The sequence below is a fragment of the Sorex fumeus genome, unplaced genomic scaffold, assembly GCF_029834395.1.
Source record: "Sorex fumeus unplaced genomic scaffold, SorFum_2.1 ptg000114l, whole genome shotgun sequence".
In the NCBI taxonomy this organism is placed as follows: Eukaryota; Metazoa; Chordata; class Mammalia; order Eulipotyphla; family Soricidae; genus Sorex; species Sorex fumeus.
Window position 1 is genome coordinate 2,562,194 of NW_026606171.1, and position 6,000 is coordinate 2,568,193.

Below are 6,000 nucleotides of genomic sequence, written 5' to 3' on the forward strand. Positions count from 1 at the left end.
GCTGAAAACCAGCATTGGATTACTTGGTCATTCACCAGTGCTGTAATGAAAACCTGCCTGGAGCGGAGAGTCAGATGAATTGCAGAATCGCAGTGAATGAATGGAACAGTCTGTAGTGGAGATCCCAATGATTTCTGAAGGCTGGTTTGTGTGGAGAGGAAAATGAAGAGCTGACCAATATTGAGTGGATAGCCCATTGAACAGCACTTCTGCGAGTTGAACATGCCTCTGAAAACCAGTATTGAGTTTCTTGGACATTCACCAGTGGCGTAACGAAAACCTGCCGGGAGTGGAGGTTCAGATGAATTCCAGATTCGCAGTGAATGAATGGAACATTCTCTAGTGGTGATTCCAATGATTTCTGAAGGCTGGGTTTTGTGGACACGAAAATGTAGAGCTGAACAGGGTGGAGTGGATAGCCAAATGAACAGCACGTCTCTTAGTATGAACAGGCCACTGAAAACCAGCATTGGCTTACTTGGACATTCACAAGTGGTGTAACGATAACCCGCCGGGAGTTGAGAGTCAGATGAATTTAAGATTCGCAGTGAATGAACGGAACATTCTGTGGAGGAGATACCAATTATTTCTGAAGGTTGGGTTACGAGGACAGGAAAATGTAGAGCTGAATAGGGTTGGGTGGATAGCAAATTGAACAGCACGGCTGAGTGTGTTAGCAGGCGGCTTAAAACCAGCATTGTCTTCCTTGGACATTTACCAGTGGTGTCACGAAAACCTTCCAGGAGTGGAGACTCTGATGAATTCCAGATTCGCGTGATTGAATGGAACATTCTGTAGTGGTGATTGCCAACATTTAGAAATCTGGATAGTCTGGACAGGATATTGAAGAGCTGACCGATATTGAGTGGATAGCCAATGAACAGCACGGTTTCGAGTGTGAACAGACCACTAAGAAGCAGCATTGCATTACTTGGACATTCATCAGTGGTGTAACGAAAGCCTTCCTGGAATGCAGATTCAGATTATTTCCAGATTCACAGTGAATGAATGGAAATTTCTGTAGTAGAGATCCCAATGATTTCTGAAGGCTGGTTTGTGTGGAGAGGAAAATGAAGAGCTGACCAATATTGAGTGGATAGCCCATTGAACAGCACTTCTGCGAGTTGAACAGGCCTCTGAAAACCAGCATTGGCTTACTTGGACATTCACAAGTGGTGTAACGATAACCCGCCGGGAGTTGAGAGTCAGATCAATTTAAGATTCGCAGTGAATGAACGGAACATTCTGTGGAGGAGATACCAATTGTTTCTGAAGGTTGGGTTATGAGGACAGTAAAATGTAGAGCTGAATAGGGTTGGGTGGATAGCAAATTGAACAGCACGGCTGAGTGTGTTAGCAGGCGGCTTAAAACCAGCATTGTCTTCCTTGGACATTTACCAGTGGTGTCACGAAAACCTTCCAGGAGTGGAGACTCTGATGAATTCCAGATTCGCGTGATTGAATGGAACATTCTGCAGTGGTGATTGCCAACATTTAGAAATCTGGATAGTCTGGACAGGATATTGAAGAGCTGACCGATATTGAGTGGATAGCCAATGAACAGCACGGTTTCGAGTGTGAACAGACCACTAAGAAGCAGCATTGCATTACTTGGACATTCATCAGTGGTGTAACGAAAGCCTTCCTGGAATGCAGATTCAGATTATTTCCAGATTCACAGTGAATGAATGGAAATTTCTGTAGTAGAGATTCCAATGATTTCTGAACGCTGGGTTGTGTGGACAGGAAAATGAAGAGCTGACTAGGTTTGACTGGATTGCCAGTTGAACAGCAAGGCTGTGAGTGTGAACAGCCGCTGAAAACCAGCATTGGATTACCTGGTCATTCACCAGTGTTGTTAGGAAAATCTGCCTGGTGTGGAGAGTCAGAGGAATTCCAGATTCGCAGGGAACGAATGGAACATTCTGAAGTGGAGATAAGAATGATTTCTGAAGGCTCGGTGTGTGGAAGGAAAATCAAGAGCTAACCAGCGTTCACTGGATAGCCAATTGAACAGCACGGCTGCGAGTGTTAACACGCAGCTGAAACCAGCCTTGGGTTGCTTGGACATTCACCAGTGGTGAAACGAAAACCTGCTGGGAGTGGAGAACAAGATGAATTCAAGATTCGCGTGAATGAATGAAACATTCTGTAGTGTAGATTGCAATGGTTTCTGAGGTTTGTATTGTCTGAACTGGAAAAAGAAGAACTCACCAGTGTTGAGTCGCTAGACCGTGAACAGCACGGGTTCGAGTGTGAATAGACCGCTGAAAACCATCATTGCGTTACTTGAACATTCAGCAGTGGTGCAATGAAAACCTGCCGGGAGTGGAGATTCAGATGAATTCCAGATTCGCAGTGAATGCATGGAACATTCTCTAGTGGTGATTCCAATGATTTCTGAAGGCTGGGTTTTGTGGACACGAAAATGTAGAGCTGAACAGGGTGGAATGGAGAGCCAAATGAACAGCACGTCTCGTAGTAAGAACAGGCCACTGAAAACCAGCTTTGGCTTAATTGGACATTCACAAGTGGTGTAACGAAAACCTGACGGGAGTTGAGAATTAGATGAATTTCAGATTTGCAGTCAATGAATGGAACATTCTGTGGAGGAGATACCAATTGTTTCTGAAGTTTGGGTTATGTGGACAGGAAAATGGAGCTGAAGAGGGTTGAATGGATAGCAAATTGAACAGCACGGCTGAGAGTATGAGCAGGCCACTTAAAACCAGCATTGGCTTACTTGGATATTTACCAGTGGTGTCACGAAAACCTGCCGGGAGTGGAGATTCAGATGAATTCCAGATTCGCTGTGAATGAATGGAACATTCTGTAGTGGAGATAACAATGATTTCTCCAGTCTCTGTGGTGTGGACAGGAAAATGTAGAGCTGGCCAGGGTTGAGTGGATAGCCAATTGAACAGCACCACTGCGCTTGTGAAGAAAACACTTAAAACATTGGGTTACTTGGACATTCAACAGTGGTGTAACGAAAACCTGCCGGGAGTGGAGGTTCAGAGGAATTCCAGATTCGCAGTGAATGAATGGAACATTCTCTAGTGGAGATTCCAATGATTTCTGAAGGCTGGGTCGTGTGGAAGGAAAATCAAGAACTAATCAGGATTTAGTGGAAAGCCAATTGTATAGCATGGCTGCGAGTGTGAACATGCAGCTGAAAACCAGCATTGGGTTACTTGGACATTCATCAGTGGTGTAAGGAAAACCTGCATGGAGTGGAGAGTCAGTTGAATTCCACATTCGCAGTGAATGAATGGAACATTCTGTAGAGGAGATTCCAATGATTTCTGAAGCCTGTGTTGTGTGGACAGGAAAATGAAGAGCTGACCAGGCTTGAATCGATAGCCAAGTAAACAGCAGGGCTGCGAATATGAACAGGCCGCTGAAAACCAGCATTGGGTTACTTGGACATTCAACAGTGGTGTAATGAAAACCTGCGTGGAGTTGAGAGTCAGATGAATTCCAGATTCGCAGTGAATGAATGGAACATTCTGTAGTGGAGATAACAAAGATTTCTGAAGGCTGGTAGTGTGGTGGGACAATGAAGAGCTGAACAGGGTGGAGTGAATTGTCAATTAAACAGCACGGCTGCGAGTATGAACAGGCCTCTGAAAACCAGCATTGGCTTACTTGGACATTCACAAGTGGTGTAATGTTAACCAGGCGGGAGTGGAGAATCAGATAAACTCCAGACTCGCAGTGAATGAATGGAACATTCTGTAGTGGAGATTGCAATGATTTCTGAAATCTGGATTGTGGGGACACGAAAATGAAGAGCTGACCAGTGTTGAGTGGATAGCCTGTAAAAAGCCTCGGCTTCGAATGTGAACAGACCACTGAAAACCAGTATTGCATTACTTCGACTTTCAGCAGTGGTGTAACGAAAGCCTGCGTGGAGTGCAGATTCAGATGAATTCCAGATTCCCAGTGAATGAATGGAACATCCTGTAGTGGAGATTACAATGATTTCTGAAGGCTGGGTTGTGTGCACAGGAAAATGAGGAGCAAAACAGGTTGAGTGGATAGCCAATTGAACAGCACGACTGCGAATATGAACAGGCCTCTGAAAACCAGCATTGTTTTACTTGGACATTCACAAGTGGTGTAAGATAAATCTGCAGGTAGTGGAGATTCAGTTGAATTCCAGATTCGCAGTGAATGAATGGAACATTCTGTACTGGAGATTGCAATGATTTCTCAAGTCTGGATTGTTTGGACATGAAAATGAAGAGCTGACCACAGTTGTGTGGATACCCAGTAAAAAGCAGGGCTTAGAGTGTGAACAGACCGCTGAAAACCAGCATTGTGTTACTTGGACATTCATAAGTGGTGTAATGAAAGCCTACCTGGAGTGCAGATTCAGATGAATTCCAGATTGGCAGTGAATGAATGGAACATTCTGTACTGGCGATTCCAATGATTTCTGAAGTCTGATATTGTGGAAAAGAAAATGAAAGGCTGACCAGGTTTGAGTGGATAGACAATTGAACAGCACACTGCGAGTGTGAAAAGGCGGCTGAAAACCAGCATTGGATTACTTGGTCATTCACCAGTGCTGTAATGAAAACCTGCCTGGAGCGGAGAGTCAGATGAATTGCAGAATCGCAGTGAATGAATGGAACAGTCTGTAGTGGAGATCCCAATGATTTCTGAAGGCTGGTTTGTGTGGAGAGGAAAATGAAGAGCTGACCAATATTGAGTGGATAGCCCATTGAACAGCACTTCTGCGAGTTGAACATGCCTCTGAAAACCAGTATTGAGTTTCTTGGACATTCACCAGTGGCGTAACGAAAACCTGCCGGGAGTGGAGGTTCAGATGAATTCCAGATTCGCAGTGAATGAATGGAACATTCTCTAGTGGTGATTCCAATGATTTCTGAAGGCTGGGTTTTGTGGACACGAAAATGTAGAGCTGAACAGGGTGGAGTGGATAGCCAAATGAACAGCACGTCTCTTAGTATGAACAGGCCACTGAAAACCAGCATTGGCTTACTTGGACATTCACAAGTGGTGTAACGATAACCCGCCGGGAGTTGAGAGTCAGATGAATTTAAGATTCGCAGTGAATGAACGGAACATTCTGTGGAGGAGATACCAATTATTTCTGAAGGTTGGGTTACGAGGACAGGAAAATGTAGAGCTGAATAGGGTTGGGTGGATAGCAAATTGAACAGCACGGCTGAGTGTGTTAGCAGGCGGCTTAAAACCAGCATTGTCTTCCTTGGACATTTACCAGTGGTGTCACGAAAACCTTCCAGGAGTGGAGACTCTGATGAATTCCAGATTCGCGTGATTGAATGGAACATTCTGTAGTGGTGATTGCCAACATTTAGAAATCTGGATAGTCTGGACAGGATATTGAAGAGCTGACCGATATTGAGTGGATAGCCAATGAACAGCACGGTTTCGAGTGTGAACAGACCACTAAGAAGCAGCATTGCATTACTTGGACATTCATCAGTGGTGTAACGAAAGCCTTCCTGGAATGCAGATTCAGATTATTTCCAGATTCACAGTGAATGAATGGAAATTTCTGTAGTAGAGATCCCAATGATTTCTGAAGGCTGGTTTGTGTGGAGAGGAAAATGAAGAGCTGACCAATATTGAGTGGATAGCCCATTGAACAGCACTTCTGCGAGTTGAACAGGCCTCTGAAAACCAGCATTGGCTTACTTGGACATTCACAAGTGGTGTAACGATAACCCGCCGGGAGTTGAGAGTCAGATCAATTTAAGATTCGCAGTGAATGAACGGAACATTCTGTGGAGGAGATACCAATTGTTTCTGAAGGTTGGGTTATGAGGACAGTAAAATGTAGAGCTGAATAGGGTTGGGTGGATAGCAAATTGAACAGCACGGCTGAGTGTGTTAGCAGGCGGCTTAAAACCAGCATTGTCTTCCTTGGACATTTACCAGTGGTGTCACGAAAACCTTCCAGGAGTGGAGACTCTGATGAATTCCAGATTCGCGTGATTGAATGGA